The sequence below is a fragment of the Rhinoraja longicauda genome, chromosome 13 (genome assembly GCF_053455715.1).
Source record: "Rhinoraja longicauda isolate Sanriku21f chromosome 13, sRhiLon1.1, whole genome shotgun sequence".
In the NCBI taxonomy this organism is placed as follows: Eukaryota; Metazoa; Chordata; class Chondrichthyes; order Rajiformes; family Arhynchobatidae; genus Rhinoraja; species Rhinoraja longicauda.
In genome coordinates this window covers 35,422,508-35,443,403 of record NC_135965.1, presented here as the reverse complement: position 1 = coordinate 35,443,403, position 20,896 = coordinate 35,422,508, and the positions used below count along the sequence as shown (strand labels likewise).

The 20,896-nt window shown below is 41.1% G+C and overlaps 1 protein-coding gene across 3 annotated transcripts in view; it reads right to left on the bottom strand.

Annotated features, from left to right (window-relative positions):
- Positions 1–20,896, bottom strand: part of ppp2r3a (protein phosphatase 2, regulatory subunit B'', alpha) — a 265,190-nt gene that overhangs the window by 161,074 nt on the left and 83,220 nt on the right. For all 3 annotated transcript variants that reach the window (XM_078410763.1, XM_078410768.1, XM_078410764.1), the window contains exon 2: positions 13,112–13,167. The gene's annotated coding sequence lies outside the window, so the exon portion shown is untranslated. The remainder of the gene's footprint in view (positions 1–13,111; positions 13,168–20,896) is intronic.

Sequence of the window (20,896 nt, the reverse complement as noted above, 5' to 3'; positions counted from 1 at the left end):
CAATTACCACACAGAAACGTCATTTAAAAACAAATGAAAACACAATAGGATGAAGATAGTGATATCAAGGAATTAAAACATTCCACCGCCCTTCTGAAGATTTACGAGGATGTTGCCAGGTCTTGAGGACCTGAGCTACAGGGAAAGGTTGGGCAGGCTATAACCATTTCCCTGCGGTATGACTCTAAAATGGTTGAATGCACAAGCACAATCATCTTATACATACTCCCGCATATATTTGCGGTTAAGCCAAAACAAAAGCAGCGGTGAATCTGACTATCGATACAATGTGGAGCATTTATGTTCTGTGCAGTGTCTTATGAAAATTCAAACCCTTGCAGTTTAAATTTGATCTTTTTGACTAATTTTCCATTCCATTGTTCTTTCTTGGTGACAATGCCGCCTTGGGTACAAAGGTCTCTTTTGCCTGCTGTCATATGTTTCCATGGCCGAGCATAAAAAGGCTTTCTTCACAAATTACAAATGGGAACCATGTCAGTTTCTTCAACACTTTCATTGAAATACTTGCCCATTTTAACCAATGAAGAATGGATTGAAGTCACAAAGGATGGACAAGTATGCTTCTCTATGGAAATTTTACCGACACTAAAATCACCAGCGAGATTCTTTTACAATCATATCAAAGAAAACTTTTCCTTACCAGGGTCATAGGGCTGCCATTATATTTTATGAGTAAAGATAGGTAATTTTGAGGCCTTCAGATGTTTGGCTATTAAAGCACCTTTAAAAAAACTCGCATTTCCCACGTTTTTCCCCTGATACCACGTCCGTCTCACTTAAGGACTACCTGATAAGAGACCATTTGCAGTGATAAATCTTTAATTGCATTATCATTGCATCATGTACAATCGGGATGGTAGACATGGAAGTGATCGTGTTTTCGCTGGAAACTACCATGGGTATGGCAGTGTGAGAGATTAAGGTCGAGTTTTAATGCAACATGTTATAGAGTGATAGCTTACTTTAACCTTACCCCACATCACATGTTTCTAAGCACATTAGCACCGAGAAGGCAGGTACTATCCCCCAAAAAATGTGGACAGTTTGAAAGTAAGTCAGCCTGATGTGTGTTTGTGCAATGCCATGTTTCTCTAAATAAAGGAACTATGCATCTGCTTTTTGCTAATTCCACTTTTCCATACAGGTTAACATTGTGCTCCGCATACTTAAAGTAGTTCAGCCCAATAAACGCGTCTGCACAGGTTCATGACAGTTTCCAGCTGTGTTATTTCTACGAAGTTTTATTGTTAAATGTATCAAAATTATAGCAAATTCCTGTAAATATTCTTATCTATATACTGATTGCAACTCAGTAGAGGTATGTTAACAAAAACTTCCAATAAACTGTACCATCTTTAGAACATAGAGAACATAAAACATAGCACAGCACAGCACAAGAACGGGCTCAACAGCCCACAATGTTTACGCTAAACATGAAGCCCAGTTAAACAGAACTCATCTGTCTGTACATGACCCACATCATTCTATTCCCTGCATTTCCATTCGCCTATCCAAAAGCCTCTTAAATGCCACAATCGCATCTCCCCTTCACATTTTGGTTATGTTGCTATGCATACTCATGAACGTGCATTTTCCTCCATCATCCATCTGTATGTGTACAAGTGTTTTCATATGCACGGATGAAGATAAGTGTGATAAATCATTTATGAGTGCAAGTGCATGACTAAATGTAAATATATGCCTGACCAAGAGAAAAGGAATAAAGATTTAAATCTGATAAAAATTTGATGTGTGGTGTTTTAGGTAAATCATGTGAAGTTACTTTTGTACTGTACGACCCACTATAGATCGGACGGCACAGTGGCTCAGCGGTAGAGTTGCTGCCTTACAGCACTAGAGACACGGGTTCGATACTGACTACGGGTGTTGACTGTACGGAGTTTGTACATTCTCCCCGTGATCGCATGGATTTTCTCTGGGTGCTCCAGTTTCCTCCACACTCCAAAGACGCATAGGTTTTACGTTAATTGGCTTCGGTAAAGATTGTAAATGGTCCCAAGTGTGTAGGATAGTGCTCGTGTACGGGGATCGCTGGTTGGTGCAGATTTGGTGGGCTGAAGGGCCTGTTTCCTCACTGTATCTCTAAACTAAACTAAACTAAAACTAAACTAACATGTGTAGAATTGTAAGGTTGGGTCAGATTACATTGATTGGACATTTGCAAACACTTTGAGACATTGGTGCAAAACCCACACTTTTTGGCAAATGTGAAAGCTTGTGGTAAAGCTACACTTTATTAACAAATCAAGATACAGCTTGTAAAACAGATTTCTTGCAGTCTTGGCACAGAGATGAAAAGCTAATTACTTTCCCTCGTGCTGACAGTGGCACAAAAGTTGAGCCTAGACCTTGAAGTACTGGCTTACAGTAGTTGGCTGGGAAGGCTGATGACAGAATGAAAATGAAGTCAGTGAAATCAGATTCACCTCATCAATGGTTATAATGCACGCGTTGGTCGTGATCAACATATGACTAAAGCACAGGAAGAGTGCTGGTGTCCCATTCTCCTTGCACAACATGCTATTGTTCAGATATCTAGATACTTGCCTGGTCCTTCTACCTCAGCCTAACAATGTTAAAAATTCTGGTGAGTGCAACTCATGTATACTAGAAAATACTCAGCAGTCATGCAGCATTTGTGGATAAAGGACAGAGTTAATGTTTCAAGTTGATAATAGTAGTCATCGAAATGAGACAATAATTGTTTCTCCACAGATAGGGCGACACAGTGGTCGAGTTGCTGCCTTTCAGTGCCAGAGACCCTGGTTCGATCCTGACAACGGGTACTGTCTGTATGGAGTTTGTACATTCTCCCCGTGACCGCATGGGTTTTCCCCGGGTGCTCTGGTTTCCTCCCCCATTCCAAAGACATACAGGTTTGTAGGTTAATTTGCTTCGGTAATAATTGAAAATTGTTCCTTAGTGTGTAGGATAGTGTTAGTGTACGGAGATCGCTGGTCGGCGTGGACTTGGTGGGCCGAAGGGCCTGTTTCCATGCTGTATCGCTAAACTAAAGATGCTGCATGACTTCTGAATATTTCCTGCTCTTCTCTGCTTTTAGTTCAGGCTTGCAGGCTTGATTTTATATAATTGTAGCAAGTGGGAATGTTTCCATTGTGAAGTATTTCCTATATTTCCTGCTCAGCAAGAGACCTTTCTGTTCTGAGGTGAATGCAAAGACTCAATCAACTCCAATATATAATTAAAACATTTATTTAACTCGCCCATCGAAAGAACAGTGACCTCTCAGGGTCGACTAATAATTCTAACATGGTTTGAACATTTATTTGGACAATTGTTCTAGATTGATCCTCTAGTAGGGAAAGGAAATCCACTGGAGAAAAGGAATAGGTGACTTTTCGGGTTGACACCCTTCTTCCCAAAACACCTTTTCCTTTTTCTCCAGAGATGCTGCCTGATCTGCTGAGTTACTCCAGCTTTTTGTTTCTATCTTCGATGTAAACCAGCATCTGCAGATCCTTCTTACACTCCACTCCCTCCCACTCAACCCCCCCCCTCCCCTCCCCACCCCACCCCTGGTCCCTCCCCACCCCACCCCTGGTCCCTCCCCACCCCACCCCTGGTCCCTCCCCACCCCACCCCTGGTCCCTCCCCACCCCTTCTCACTGCCATTTCAACCAGATCAACAATCAAGAAGCACACAGTCTCTCGATGAATCGGAAGGCCAATATTGCCTTGCAGGATCATTTGGCCTTCTTCTGTGGAAGATTGTATTTTACTTTGTATTGTGGGGATTCATCTACCTTCAAGACTGTTAAGACATCTAATACCTCCAATTTTAAAGGAAATGTGCAGGGCGATTTTATTACACTGAGTGGTGGGCGATTGGAATGCATTCCAGGGGTTGTGGTGGAGGCTGATGCGATAGTGTCATTTCAGAGGCTTTTGGATGTGCCTGGAATGGAAAGGTGTGGTTCATGTGCAGGGATATAAGATTAATTTATTTCGGTATCATTTTCAGCACTGACATTGTGACCTGTTCCTGTGTTGTAACTGTTCTATGTTTTGTGTACTATGTTTATTTTCTAAATTAAGAATTCTGTAAAATGTCCCCTAGACACATTACCAATCTGTACGCAGCAGCTAGAGAATTTTACAGATATTCTGTTTGTGGTGAGAGTCAGAATCCAGGACTGGTTTGTTCCTTGACCATAATTCCCTGGGTTCACTTTCAAAATGTGTCAACCCTGTGGCTTGGAGCTATTTTCTGCAGCATCTAATTGTAAAACAAACTACCCACAGAACGCTGCCACGGAATATGCTTGAGGAGGACTGGCCTTTAGTGGTGGACTTCTACTTTAGATTTAGAGATACAGCGCAGAAACAGGCCGTTCAGCCCACCGGGTCCGCGCCGCCCAGTGAATCCCCGCACATTAACACTAGCCTACACCCACTAGGTACAATTTTTTTTTACATTTACCCAAGCCAATTAACCTACAAACCTGTACGTCTTTGGAGTGTAGGAGGAAACCGAAGATCACGGAGAAACCCACGCAGGTCACGGGGAGAACGTACAAACTCCATACAGACAGCACCCGTAGTCAGGATCAAACCTGAGTCTCCGGCGCTGCATTCGCTGTAAGGCAGCAACTCTACCGCTGCACCACCGTGACCGCACAATCTAATACTGTTAGATTGTGCACTGGTAATTTATAAACCTTCCTCTCAGGAATTCATTGAACATATGCCTGTCATTATGTTTGTCTACCTTTACACCTTCCTTACCTTGAAGTTACAGGCAATATGCAGAACACTGAATTTTACAGCAATAAAGAATTGAATCGCATTTGAGTGCTAACAGCAAAAAAAATGTTCTGCCAACACCAATTATAATTAGAACAGTTAAAAGCCTACAATTTAACATGCATAAAGACTGGGTCTTGCAAGTCCGGATTTTTTGTGTGCCACGTAATTCACTTATATTGAAAGAGAAGGCACGAAGGAACTCTGGCAAAGAAGATTAAGGAAAATATCAAACCATCTCTCTGGAATGTGAGTGGAAATTGGAACACTCAGAAGAATCTCAGAGGTCACAGGGGGGAATGTGCAAATTCAAAACAAACAGTACTGGAGGTCAGAAATGAACCCAAATTGCCCATGAAGAATGGTAAGGGCAAGAGGGTAACCGGAGAAAGAGCAAGGCCCATTAAAGATCGATGGTGCAATCTGTACATGGAGCTAGATGATGTAGATCTTAAATGAATACTTGGCGTTCTCTATTCACAAAGGAGGACAACTTAGTTGGACAATTCACAGAGGTGGGGGTAGAGGGAGAAGGTTAAATTGTAAAAGTTATATTAAAAAGGAGATATTAGATGTCTTAATGTGTCTGAGGTTAAATGAATCCCCATGGCCTGATGATATGTATCCCAAGCTGCTATGGGAAAGGGGTGGGGGTTGGGGAGGGGGGTATGGTGGGAGAAGAGGAAGGGGGGTTGGATGGTGGGGGGAGGAGGGTGGTAAGGCAGGACAAAGCTGCAATTGTAATAGAGATCATTAAATCTGTCCCAGCCAAAGGTGAAGTGCCAGATAATTGGAGACTAGCAAATGTGGTACCTTTATTCAAGAACGACAGTGGGGATAAACCAGGTAATTGTAGCCTCCAAGTCTAATGTCAATGGTGGAGAAGTTATTGGGGAAATTTCTGAGGGGCAGGATTACTCTACACTTTGAAAGGCATGGATTAAATCAAAGACAGTCAGCATGGCTTTATGAGAAGGAGATCCTGTCTGACCAATTTGATTGTATTTTTTTAAATAACTAACAAAATAATTTGATGAAGATTGATGTAGTTCATGTGAAATTCAGTAAGGCCTTTGACAAGGTTCAGGAAAGTTGGCAAAATTGTGTCCAAAATTGGCATGGTGATAAGAAAACAGAGGGTGATGACATTGGGTTGTTTTTGAGATTGAAAACCTGTGACCAATTGTGTAATGCAGCGATCAATATTGGGGCACATACTGTGAATTTGACTGTGAATGTAGGAAATATGATCACTCATTTCTCAGATAACATGAAAATTAGTGGTGCTGTTGACAGTGAGGAGGAAGTCCCTAGGCTAGATGATCTTGATCAATTCATTAAATGGATAGAGCAATGGCAGATGGAATTTAAATTTGCAAATCATTTTGTGAAGAGTAATTAATGTAGGGCATTCACAATAAAGGCCCAAAGGAATATTGAGGCTCTCAATGCATAGATTCAAGGATCTCTGAAATTTGGTAGTACAAGTAGATTAGATGGTGAAGAAAGCATGCAAGGTACTTGCCTTTCATAGCCAGGGCATGGAATAAAAGAGTAGGGAGATAACAGTACAGCTTCATAAAAAAATGGTTAGGTCACAACTGGAGTACTGTGTACAGTTCTGGTCGCCACACTATGGGAAACGCGCTTGCTCTGTAAATGTGCAGAGGAAATTCACCAATCTGCTGCCTGTGGTGGAGCGCTTGAGTTATGAAGAGATGGGTTGAGTGTCTATTCTTTAGCATAGAGGAGGCCAAGAATGTGACCTGATGGAGGTACACAAAATTATGAGATATATAAATTGAATTGATAAATTGAGAAGGAAACTTCTCCTCATAGCAGAAATGCAGAAGATCAACAAGCGTAGTGTCAGAGGGGAACTGAAGGGTTTTTTTCATTCAGAGGATGTTTGGAGTATGGAATGCGCTGCCTGAGGTGGTGAAGTCAGGAACTGTCACAACATTTAAGAAGTATTGAATTCAGCATTTAAATTGCCAAGGCATAGGGCTATGAGCTGGAAGATGGGATTAGTATAGATGGGTACTCAATGGACAGGGTGGGCCAAAGGGCCTGCTTTTGTTTGACTGGTAGTTTAATGCACCTATGCAGTTGTGTTTCATGGACATCGGTACTTTAAGTTCTGTTGTGCTTTGAGTATGGGCATGACAAATGGTGAATGACAGGGAATGGTGATCATGAGCTAGCTTCTGCAAAGAGCTGCACTCCCCAGTTTCATGTAGAAACAAAGAACTGCAGATGCTGCTTTATACCAAAGATAGACACAAAGTGCTGGAGTAACTCTGCGGGTAAGACAGTATCTCTGTAAAAGAAGGATGGGTGACGTTTTGGGTCCCGATCCAAAATGTTACCCATCCTTTTTCTTTATAGATACTGCCTGACCCGTTGAGTTACTCCAGCACTTTGTGTCTATCTACAGTTTCATAACCTGGCCACCGTGGCTGGCACTGAGAAAGCCAGTAATGGGACAAGTATTGTGTAGATGGATTTGAAACAGCTTTTCACAATAATAGGGATGTTTAGTTACTTAACAATTTTGTGTTTTGGTCTTTTCTAGTACTTGCAATATATTAATGTTATAAATAAACTAGCTAAGAAAATCAGGCAATTGCAGCTACTTGATAATTGTGTGATCAATTCGAGTGCAGTGATAAATAGTTATAATTTTCTAGCTGCAGGGAAGAGAGTCCATGTTTCATTTTGTCAGTCATCCTTATCTCTGGTCGCACTCTAAAAGTTGACAGTTCAAGTTTCACTCCAGAGACTTGAAAACAAAACAATACTGAACCTCCAGGCTAGTACTGAGGGAGCTCTGCATTGATGGTATTGACATCTCTTGGATGAGACATTGAGTACATTATCTGCAATCTCAGGTGGACAAAAAAAATAATCTGTTCATATTTTATAGAGGAATGTGATGATCTGGCATCCTGTCAAATGTCTAACTCTCAACCAACATTACTAAAGCAGGGTGTGTAGGAAGGAACTGCAGATGCTCATTTATACCGAAGATAGACACGTAAATTGATAGTTTCCCTCTCCCTTGACTCTCAGTCTGAAGAAGGGTGTCGACCCGAAACGTTACCTATTCTTTTTCTCCAGAGATGCTGCATGACCCGCTGAGTTACTCCATCATTTTGGGTCCATCTTTACGAAAACAGGGGGATGTTTGTGCGATCTGGCTGGGTATGTACTCTTTGCCAAATTTCCATTAATTACCACAACAACCAAATCTTACTGGCTATGAAGTGCTTTGGCATTTCCTTAGATGGAGGACGATATTATTACGCAAGACCCTTTATCAAAGATTACTTTGCCTTATAAACCATAATGTGAAATAATAACATATGATATGTAAAAGGTAACACTAATTCTCACTGGTAAGTAGAAACCAAGCGAGAGTGAATGGAGTCAGAGTGAATGGTTAAAATGGGCCACAACATCCATTTGCACTGATCTCACTGCCTTTACTCAGCAGTTGAACAAACGGAAGGAGCCTTCCATTAAATGATCAAATTGTCCTCAGTGCAATGGGATACCTCTGCCATCCTGCCAACATAACCATAATTGTACCAGAGTCTGAGAAAATAAAGCTTCCTTCCACAAAAAAAAAACCATTTAGGTCTTTACTCTAGTTTGGAATTGGTTCAGTTTCTTGCAGTGAGGACTCGTATGTCAAACGGGCCTCTTGAATTGTGGAACAGTGGGGCAGAGATAAATAATATTGGGTTGATCATGCCTGCAATATGCCACCGTATCATTTTGTAAAGATGGCAGCTTCCTGGACCACTGCGAGCTGAGATGCTGAACCCAACCCTTCGGCTATTAAGCAGCATCCTGGTAGCCAGATCCATGCACCCACTCACTGGCCAGATGTGATTGGTTGAGAAAGACAATGGCAGGGTTGAATTAGCCGAGGCTTGTTTGGTGGGAGTAGGCCGGGGGTGCACAGGAGGTCACATTGGACTGAAACTTGTGCTGCTGAGTGCTGGATTACATCATCCACCCACTTACTTGTCGACCAGCCCATTTTGTAATTATTTCTGTTGACTTAGGATGATGTTTTAATTAATGCCATAGTTGTTTTTACATTTGAAACCCGTAATAAAATCTTTGCTGTTGCACAGCTACTTGATCTATTTAAAACAGAAGTTTCAATCCTGAATGCATAAGGAAATATGGCAAAATGTTGAGCTAAGCTAATTGACAGACTGCACAACTTCCAATATTAGTAATCTTCAAAACAATGCAGACTATTGTACAGTAGTAAACTTACTCTGGTAAATAAGGAGCTGTTATTTCTAATTTATGTGCATTGAATTCCTAATGTCAGTTGCAGAGAGATTACTGGTTGTAGGGAGAATATTTGTTAATGGGAGACACCAATAATAGTCATTTGTTCCACATTGCAGTGAGGGTCATAGGCTGGAAGGCCAAGGAAAAGACCAGTATTCCATACTTTTGGTTGAGGTTAATTCAAGATTGGCCAAAATCAAGAAAAGGGGACAAAAACTGAAGATCAATTCCATATTAAACGGTTGTCATCAGTCTCAATGGTCTGCTATATCAATATTTGATAATTGGTCAGGGAAATTTGGAAATTGTTCAAAACAATAATGATAAAACGAGCATTGCAACTACGTGAGCCTTTACATTAAGGGATAAGCTTTGTTTAGTTTAGTTTAGAGATACAGCATGGAAACAGGCCCTTCGGCCGTCCGAGTCCACGCTGACCATTAATCACCCGCTTACACGAGTTCAATGTTATCCCACTTCCTCATGCACTCGCTACATGCTTGGGTGCAATTTTGCAGAGGCCAATTTACCTGCAAACCTGCACATCTTTGGGATGTGGGAGGAAGCCAAAGTACCTGGAGGTACACAGGGAGAATATGCAATCTCCACACAGATAGCACAAAAAGTCGGGATCGAACCCGGGTCTCTGGCACTGTGAGGCAGCAGCTCTACCAGCTCTGCCATTTTGCACTTGAATTTTTTTGCAACTGGAGCTTATTGAAAAATGTATAACTTCCTGGTCAAATTATGGAGAAGATATGTCAAAATAATACAATGCCAAGTTGAATTTTGCAGACATCAACACACACCTGGAGCATCAATACAAACTTTAACTTGCAACTTGCACAATCATATGGGATTCTTCAGATCTGAGAATAAAATACCAAATAAAAATCTGCTGTTTCACTAAATTTCTGAGCAAAATATCACAGCAAATGCTTCAAAACTCGAGCACACCTGTTTAAAATCTCAGTTTAGTGGATGGAGAAACAGCTATTGATGTTGACCTTTGGCCCACTAAGAGTACATGGGTCTTTCTCAATCACCATGAAACTGGTGTTCAAGACTATTACATTGCAAGGTGAAGAATAAGAAATGACCCTTCAACATGTTGTGACAAGAAAGGTTTGCAGTACTGTGAAAAAGACCTGTGACAAAATTTCCTCTCCAAACATAACAAAACGGTATATGATCCACTGAATAATTTCAAATAAGCTAACAGATGCTTCATTGCCAATAAAAATGTACAGAATTTGAAAATGGATCTTTGGACTTCAAAGTCCCTGTTAGTGTTTTGTTCTTTCACCGCTTCCTTTTTGGCACAAGTTCCATGTCCTGATTATTTTACTTGATTTCTAATCCTTCCACCACTCTCCAAAGCAAACGTGCCCTTTGTTTAGCTTAAGTGAGTTGATGGTTTTGATGACTTTGAATTTCACTTTTCTGTAATTCTCAAATTTGGAAAAAGCTGCCAAATATCACTGCAGAGCCTCTTAAAATCTCGACTTGTACTGCAGTCAGGTGCAGCAATATGGGAAATAAATCTGTCTGTGCAGTTTGAGTAGATGTCACTGCTGTAAAACACCATTGGGAGCCATGCTTAATGTACGGGGAAAGACCATGGCAAAAAAAATAATGGACCATTATTATCTAAATTTATTTTTTCATTTCTTCAGATCCTTTTATTGTGTATAATATAAGTGCTTATTGTTCCTCTCCAAAAGTGGTCACGCATATATTTCTATATACCCAGGAGAATAATTCCAGTTTTTATAATCTTCCATTTATCTGAAATCTTGTATTTCTTTCATCATCTAGGTGAATTGACTCTGCCCCCTCTTCGTGGACTTACCTTCCTTTCTAAAATGTACATGCTGCTTACTGATTGTGATGCTTATTTCAGAACATACAAGCACAGGGGAGGGAGTTTACACTGATAATAATGGCTGGTACACAGGAAAAATCTACTGGCAACTTATTCCAGTAAGTTTCTGCTTCCATAGTTCTGTCTGATTTACATGAAAGCACAGTTGGATATCACAGTGCAGGCGCAATAAAGTGGCAAAGGAAAGGGTACTCTGCACATATCTGGTCTCTTTTTAGCACTATAAATGAATTATTAGACAAAGGTCTTTGTTTTTCTAGCTTTGTATATTATATTATTACTTCCTCAATCTATTTTGTTATTTGTAAAAGTTTGGAGTCTAATCTTTAAGATTTATTTTCTATTTGGATTTAGATTTTTTTTAAATATCACAACAGTATTCAGAAATTTGAAACATGTACCATGGAGTAGCGTGCTGTGGAAAACATGCTTGCACAGTGAATTATCAGTTTTTGTAGGGATCTTCGGATGAAGTGTGGAATCAGTGCTAAATAGTTCTGCAAATGATAGGAATGAAATCCAGAATGGAAGAACCAACCAAGCATAACATAAGATTAACGCAAGGTTATGGAAGTGGGCAATCTCTGCCACGGAAGGCAGTGGAGGCCAATTCACTGGATGAATTTAAAAGAGAGTTAGATAGTGCTCTAGGGGCTAGTGGAATCAAGGGATATGAGGAAAAGGCAGGCACAGATTACCGATTGTGGATGATCAGCCATGATCACAATGTTCAGCGCTGGCTCGAAGGGCCAAATGACGCCTCCTGCACCTATTTTCTATGTTTCTATGTAATTCATCCCTCATTGTGTTCTGCTGTTTCTTTGAAGGGCCTATCTAATTAGTCCTTATTTCCCTACTCCTTCCACATATCTCTGCAAAAATCTTGCTTAACTATATATCCATATATTTCTGAAAGATAATATCGAGTCTGCTTTCATTACCCTTCAGGACTATAAATTCCAAATTATATTAAATTACATTAAGAAAACCTTTTCATCGTCTCTCTTATTCTTTTGCCAATCATATTAAATCTTGATCCTTTGCTTACAAACTTACTTGTCAGTTAATGCAGTTTTTTTCTTATTTGGCCTGTCAAAACCTTGCACAATTTTGAATAATGCCTTTAAGTCTACTATTTAGCTCATCTGCTCGAGGCCATACAATCACATCTTCCTAGTCTTTGAATATCTCTGGAATCTTACATTCCTTGTGCGATCCTAGTCAATTTCGCTCACCCCTATCCGAAAGGCTGCATCATTTCTAATAATTAAATTGGAAATAATTCCTGCTGTGGCCCAACCAATGATTTATATTATAATTCATATACTCTAGCAATAAATGTCTTTAGACCCGAACATGTTAGAATCTACAGTCTCTGCCTTTGTAAAAGACTGAAGTTCTTAAATCCCTTAATAATTTTATAAAAAGATGAGGAATCAATCTGATTGAAAAATTAAAAATAAAACTGCAGAAAATGAAAGTGCTGAATTATTAAGGGATTTATGAACTTCAGTCTTTTATAAACTATTGCTGCTTTTCTTCAAATCCTCTTCATGTGATTCTAGCATCGTTTAAGCTGTCACTAAGATTGATAGATAATAAATCCCACAAAATTTCCATTATATAACTAGTTCTACTTTTAAAAAACCCATTTTAATCTAAGGTGGATCAAATAATATTCAACGTCACAAGGAAAGACATTCCTTGGATGATCCTCCAACTCTCCAACTTCCCTTTATAGTTTAAATAGTTCCAGTCTATTCCCCCCTCACTGTTTAGTCAGACTTCCAATTTTTAGTATTAATCATTCATTGATGACTTCCAGACATCAGTTCCAGATTTCATTTTAGGTATCACATCCTGTGTCCTTTAGCTGCGTTCAGGCAGTTCAGGTTGAAATAATTTTCCAGTTTATCTATTCCAAATTGCCTCTGGCCATGAAGTGATGATACACATAACATCATTTAAACGTGATAGAATTTTGTTTCCATACAGCAAGTTCTCCTACTTTTCTTCAGCCATAGACTTAGCACAAACATAAACACAAGCATAAAATAAGCCAAATTGGTCATTAACTGTAGATCAACAGAACATTCAGCTCCATACCTTGAATAAAATGACATGTTGCTCAGGTCCGATTCATTTTCAACTGGCTGATAATGCTGAAGAGAAAATACACAAGGAACAAATTATTTTGATTTTGAGATTTCAGCTGTAGCTAACGAACAGATAAAAAGGACAGTGTGTGCTGTCATGGACTGTTGACCAACCTGTCCAGGGGAACGGACTGTATCCATGGCTCAATCATGATGTGCTTTAACCCACCACTCAAGTGCCACCCATCAATTAAAAGTACAGACGCTTATATATGTTGGACTGTTGAAATGAAAAACTACTGATTTGATGCAGATTACATCACTGCATGAAGAAATGTGCCACAGGCAATTGCCTCTAATGTACTATGGAAATACAATGTGGCAGCTGACCTAAATTTGTCCAGAGGAGGAAACCTATGACATAACCGGTGCTAATGATGACAAGTTGATATTTTCACTTGGGCATAGAATCACAAATTTATGAATGTAAAAATTATTAGGCTTGTATTCACTGGAGTTTAGAAGGATGAGAGGGGATCTTATAGAAACATATAACATTATAAAAGGACTGGACAAGATAGATGCAGGGAAAATGTTCCCAAAGTTGGGTGAGTCCACAACCAGGGGCCACGGTCTTAGAATAAAGGGGCGCTCATTTAAAACTGAGGTGAGAAGGAACTTTTGCACCCAGAGAGTTGTGAATTTGTGGAATTCTCTGCCACAGAGGGCAGTGGAGGCCAAATCACTGGATGCATTTAAGAGAGAGTTGGATAGAGCTCTAGGGGCTAGTGGAATCAAGGGATATGGGGAGAAGGCAGGCACGGGTTATTGATTGTGGACGATCAGCCATGATCACAATGAATGGCGGTGCTGGCTCGAAGGGCCGAATGGCCTCCTCCTGCACCCATTTTCTATGTTTCTATGTTTCTATTTCTTTGAGATAGGAACCAAATGAATGAGTGTCAAAGCATGCATGTCAATGCCTTTTATGAAATTCAGTGCCATTGAAGCACAACGAAGAATTGGTACAACATAATGATTGAGAATAAAGGCAAAGATTAAAAATTTACTCTTAAAAGAGTATACTTAATCTTCCTTCACTGTACCAACCTGGCTAAGATATCATCCTTTGTTTATAGTTAATAATGAGGCTTTCTGCATATGTTGCTAATATGTGTACCAATCGCATTTGGAGCAATTATTTATTTATTCTAATGTTTTCATACATTTGTCTATTGACCAGAAAGCACTCTGATCTGTGATCTAAAATTTGATGCAATCAGTGAGGATTTGCTGTTCTTCTGGCTGAGGGATGTTTTGCTCCAGGGTTCTGTCTGGTTGCCTGTGTAGGAGAGTTTATGTGCAAACATCACTTACTTAAAGCATTAGCCCCAACCATGATGCTGCTTTTGGTGGCCAAAAAGCAGACTAATATATGATTGGCTTCATGGTAGGAATCAAAGGGAGGTTGTTCTTTGGACTGGAGGCCTCGGACTAGGGTGTTCCTCAGGGATCAGTGCTCGGCCCATTCTCGTGTAATCTATATCAACAATTTGGATGGGAATGTACAAGCATGGTTAGTGTTGATGCTAAAATGAGTGGTATCTTGGGCAGTGACGAAGGTTACCCGTCTGCTGGGTAAATGGGCCAAGGAATGATAAATGGAGTTTAATTCAGGTAAGTGTGGGGTGCTGCATTTTTGGAAGTCAAACCTGGGTAGACTTTTACTGTGAATGGTGGGGGCCTGTGGAGTGTTGCAGTGCAGATGGACCTTGGAGTATGAGGACATAGATTCCTGAAAGTGGCATCACAAGTGGACAGGGTGGCCTTGAGCAATAAGGGCATGAGAGGATAACAGCAGAAACAGTGGCTGCCAGCCAGACAGTGCCCTGGTGTGCACTCTATGCCTCTCTGGTAATGAGATACTATATAGTATCTATTCCGACATATTCAAGTTTGAGGTTCTTGCACTTTTCTATTTTATTAACTTGTTTGTTTTATAACATGATCTTTAATTACCTGTTAAGCAGACATGTAAAATTTAAACTTAAAACACATGCAGTTCCATCACAAATTGAACCAAAGAAGTAATGTATCGTTAGTACTGGCAACAAAGGATTATAACATACTCTTCTTTATTGCTTGTTCATTTTCACCTTGCTTGCTTCAATTTTGCTATCATTCAAGTAAAACACTGTTCACACCAATTGTGACATCTCTGTGTTAGCCTGTAAGGTGTATGAATGCTTTTTAGATAGTTATATTCTCCTCCTCATGTAACCAGGCCACATTCAGTTTAAACCTGGGCAAAAGTCTAAAGCTAGTAAACCATATCTGCTGTATTTATTAGAGTCAAACATTTCAAATATTTTAAGCAAAGGGCCACAAAGCTGTGAGTATGGGATATTTATTAAATATTTCTACCTTAGTGCACAATCCTTTCCTAATGGTGTTCGGTTGCCTGAGGTCTTATCCTCTTAAATGCAAACTTGTTAAATAATCTACAGAGGTTTAGAGGCTTTTGAATTGTTCTTTTGGGACTCAGGTTAGTATTTTTTAGCTAAATTAGAAACATTGTAAGACACATTGTTATGATTGTACACACTGTACTCATTGTAAGGCACAAATTAGAAGCATTTTAAGGTAAAAAAGCTTTTCACTGTTTCTCGGTACATGTGACAATAATACATTAAACTAAATGAAACCTGTGGTATTTTTATTGGTTTGGTTTAGTTTAAAGATACAGCGTGGAAACAGGCCCTTAGGCCCACCGACCAGCGATCACGCCGTACACGAGTTCTATCCGACTCACTGGCGACAATTTACCGAAGCCAATTAACTGACAAACTTGCATGACTTTGCATTGTGGAATTAAACCGAAGCTCCCGGAGAAAACCAATGCGGTCACATGGAGAATGTACAACTCCGTACAAATAGCACCTGTAGTCAGGATCGAACTCAGGTCTCTGGTGGTGTAAGGCAGCAACTCTACTGCTGTGCAACTGTGCCACCCCTCATTGTTCATGCACTTACACTTTCTTAAAATTACAGCCTTTGGAAAATCCAATGGACCATGAAGTCTTAATTTAAAACAAAACAAATGCACACATTAGGAATTCGGGAGAATTAATGTGGCGTGGAAAAGAAACCTAAAAGGGCATGAGCCTCCAACAAAGATCCATAAGTACTAATTATAATAATACTGATTTAACCAGCAGTAATGAATATTGCATAAAGTTTTTATTCCCCCCCGCACAAAATATCTGTTAAAGACAATGCTGAATCTTTCATCCATGTTTCAGTGCACCATATATATCCAAAAGCAGTCCCATGGAAAATCATTTGTAGGTTATCCTCCAGAGAGGATGTAAACTGTCCTGTCAGGTGAACATAAAAATTCTACGGCATTATAATAAGGAAAATGAGAGCCATCGGCACGCGGCCTGGCCAGTATTTATCTCACAACAGATCATATAACTATTAATTAAAGTTCATAAGTGATAGGAGCAGAATTAGGCCATTTGGCCCTTCAGGTCTACTCTGCCATTCAATCATGGCTGATGTATCTATCTCTCCCTCCTGATCCCAATCTCCTGCCTTCTTCCCATAACCCCTGACACCCATACTAATCAAGAATATATTTATCACCACCTTAAAAAACCCATTGACGGCCTCCACACCCTTCTATGGCAATGAATTCCACAGATTCACCACCCTCTGACTAAAGAAATTCCTCCTCATCTGGTTCCTAAAGGGCCATTCTTTAACTCTGAGGCTGTGACCTCTGGTCCAAGACTCTCTCGCTAGTGAAAACATCCTCTCCACATCCACTCCACCCAGGCCTAAAAATTAGGTTATGGTTGTGAATCGGAGTTTACTGTGCACAATTTGGTAATTGCTTTTCCTTCATTTTTAGTTTAGTTTAGTTTAGTTTATTATTGCCTGATAAAGTCTGATTAGAGATATGGTTCAATGGTTCAATTATTTAATGGTGCTTTTATTGTCCCATGTGCCAAGTGCAAACGCACAATTAAATAATTTTCTTACAAACAGTCCAGTAGAGTATTGCCATACCCACGCACATCCCGATTAGCAAAGTGTACAGTAATACACTTGCATGATCCCGCATGCAAGAGGCACCATCTTTTAGGGCCATTTTAACAGCTTTTGTTATCCAGTCAAAGACTAAACATGAATACAATCAAGCCATCCACAATACACAGATAAAGGATAAAGGGTACAACATTTAGTGCAAATTATTACATTGATGCCTGATAAAGTCTGATTGAAGATCAGATTGGGAGGTCAGGACTGCAGTCTAACCACATTTCAAAAGCATTGTCTGCAAAGTACTCAGGAAAACCCTGAGTTTGTGAAATAATATTCAAATTCAGGTGGTATATTTTTCAAAGTATATTAAATTGATAAAAGTATTGGATACGTTGAGTTTGGCTGATGTTTGTTCTTTTTTGGTTCATTTAGAACCACCGAATGTTAGACGTGTTTTATCTGCAGCAGTTGGCAACTGCACAAAGTCTGGATGGAGAATTAAACTGAATTTTAATATTAGGTTATTAGTCATTGAATATCAAAGGTCTACAAAATGAACAGCAGTCCCTGGATAAGGGACAACTACTTAAGACATAGTAAGCGCAAAAAACCCCAGAATCTCAGTGTAAGTGAAACACAAGAACTGGTGACCCACTTTTGTTTGAAATACATTCAATTTTCTAAAAATAAAACAAACACCACATTTTGGCATTGTCTGTAACTAAGGCCCAAAACAAAAGCTCATTGTGAATAAAAAGATCTTTGTACGAAGCCAATGACATACTCAACAGCTCAATTCTCTTGTTGACTTGCTGTTCTCCCAGCAGATTATTTTTTGCTCTAGATTCCAGCATTGCAGTCTCTTGTTCCTCCAACTCAACTCTCCTGATTCACTTTGTTAGTCAACTTCAATTTATCTCTGAGAGTAAAAGTAACGGCTGAGTTGGTATCCAGCACTGTAAAAGGGTGGATGCTCACTGCGAAGAATAGCAAATGTGACAAAATCCAACTGTATGTAGCAGGGTTGCATAAATAATAAAAAAGAGTTGTATGTAACAGAATGCATATAAAAGAGCCTGCACATCAGAGAGATACCCAAGACTGACAAAGGTTTCAACTCATGTAATGTGTAGGAAGGAACTGCAGTTGCTGGTTTATACTGAAGATAGACACAAAATGCATCTCTGGAGAAAAGGAATAGGTGACTAGTGGGGTACCGCGAGTCTCGGTGCTGTGACTGCAGCTATTTACAATATATATTAATAATTTGGGGAAGGACATTGGGTCTCCTAATTTGGAGAAGGACATTCTTGCTATTGAGGGAGTGCAGCGTAGGTTCAGGTGGTTAATTCCAGGATGACGGGACTGTCATATGATGAAAGAATGGAACGACTGGGCTTGTATTCACTGGAATTTAGGAGAGGGGATCTTATACAAGCATATAAAATTATCCAGGGATTGGACACACTAGATGCAGGAAACATGTTCCCGATGTTGGGGGAGTCCAGAACCAGGGGCCACAGTTTAAGAATAAGGTGTAGGCCATTTAGAACTGAGATGCGGAGAAACTTTTTCACCCAGAGAGTTGTGAATTTGTGGAATTCTCTGCCTCACAAGGCAGCGGAGGCTAATTCACTGGATGCATTCAAAAGAGAGTTAGATAGAGCTCTTAGGGCTAGCGGAATCAAGGGATATGGGGAGAAGGCAGGAACGGGGTACTGAATGTGGATGATCAGCCATGATCACATTGAATGGCGGTGGTGGCTCGAAGGGCCGAATGGCCTACTCCTGCACCTATTTTCTATGTATCCATGTATCTATGCGACGTGTCAGGTCGAGACCCTTCTTGTATTCAGACCTGTCTAATGAGGGGTCTAGACCTGGAACGTCACCTATATTTTTCTCCAGACATGTTGCTTGACCCACTGAGTAACTCCAACAGTTTGTGTCTATCTTCAACTCGTGTAGTTCCTTTAGTCAAGTCAAGTCAAGTCAAATTTATTTGTCACATACACATACACGATGTGCAGTGAAATGAAAGTGGCAGTGCCTGCGGGTTGTGCACAAAAAGAATTACAGTTACAGCATATAAATAAAGTTAATAAGTTACTATTAGTGTCGACAAAAATTTAGTCTCTGGGGTTATAAAAGTTGACAGTCCTGATGGCCTGTGGGAAGAAGCTCCGTCTCATCCTCTCCGTTTTCACAGCGTGACAGCGGAGGCGTTTGCCTGATCGTAGCATCTGGAACAGTCCGTTACTGGGGTGGCAGGGGTCCCTCATGATCTTGCTTGCTCTGGATCTGCACCTCCTGATGTATAGGTCCTGCAGGGGGACGAGTGTAGTTCCCATGGTGCGTTCTGCCGAACGCACTACTCTCTGCAGGGCCATCCTGTCCTGGGCAGAGCTGTTCCCAAACCAGACTGTAATGTTGCCGGACAGGATGCTCTCTACAGCCCCAGAGTAGAAGCAATGAAGGATCCTCAGAGACACTCTGAATTTCCTCAGTTGTCTAAGGTGGTAAAGGCGCTGCTTAGCCTTACCCACCAGTGCGGCAATGTGCGTTGCCCACGTCAGATCCTCTGCGATGCGGACTCCCAAGTATTTAAAACTGCTCACCCTATCCACAGTAGACCCATTTATCTCCAGTGGCGTGTACGTCCTTGGATGTTTAGCCCTTCTGAAGTCCACAATCAGCTCCTTTGTTTTAGTGACATTCAAGAGGAGGCTATTGTCCTGACACCAGAGTGCCAGATCAGCCACCTCCTCCCGGTAGGCCTTCTCATCGTTGTTGGAGATCCGGCCCACCACCACAGTGTCATCAGCAAACTTGATGATGGAGTTTGAGCTGAACCTGGCCCCACAGTCATGTGTGTACAGGGAGTACAGTAGGGGGCTAAGGACGCAGCCCTGGGGGGATCCTATGTTCAGGGTGAGGGAGCTAGATGTGTGTTCCCCCATCCTGACCACTTGGGGCCTGGCAGTGAGAAAGTCCAGGACCCAGGCACACAGAGGGGTGCTAAGCCCCAGTTCCAGCAGCTTCTCAACCAGTCTGCTGGGGACTATTGTGTTGAATGCTGAACTAAAGTCAATGAACAGCATCCTCACATAGCCCCCCTGGCTGTCCAGATGAGAGAGAGCGGTGTGTAGAACCTGGGACCGTGGACCTGTTCGGACGGTATGCGAACTGTAGTGAGTCCATGTTGCGAGGAAGGAGGGTGCAGATGTGCTTCTTGACTAGCCTCTCAAAGCATTTCATGACAACCGAGGTGAGGGCCACCGGTCGGTAGTCATTTAAACACGCTGGAGAGGCATTCTTTGGCACCGGTACAATGATGGATCTTTTGAAGCATGCAGGGACCGCGGACTTTGCCAAGGAGAGGTTGAATATTGTGGTGAGCACTGGAGCAAGCTGAGTAGCACAAGACTTTAGTACTCGCCCAGATATACCATCTGGGCCTCCAGCTTTCCTCGTGTTCACACGCATCAGAGCCCACCTCACCTCATGCTCGGACACCGAGAATGTGTGCACATCCCCGGCGGTGGATCCCCCTCCAGCCTCGCTAGCCAGCGCCCCTTCGGTGCTGTTTTTAGACGGCGAGCTGGTGGTGTTACCCGTCTCAAACCGTGCATAAAAAGAGTTCAGGTCATCAGCTAAGGAGGAGCCGACACTTCCGGTTGAGGGGGTGCTGGACCTGTAGCTAGTTATAGTCCGTAGCCCCTGCCAAAGGCGCCTGGTGTCCTGC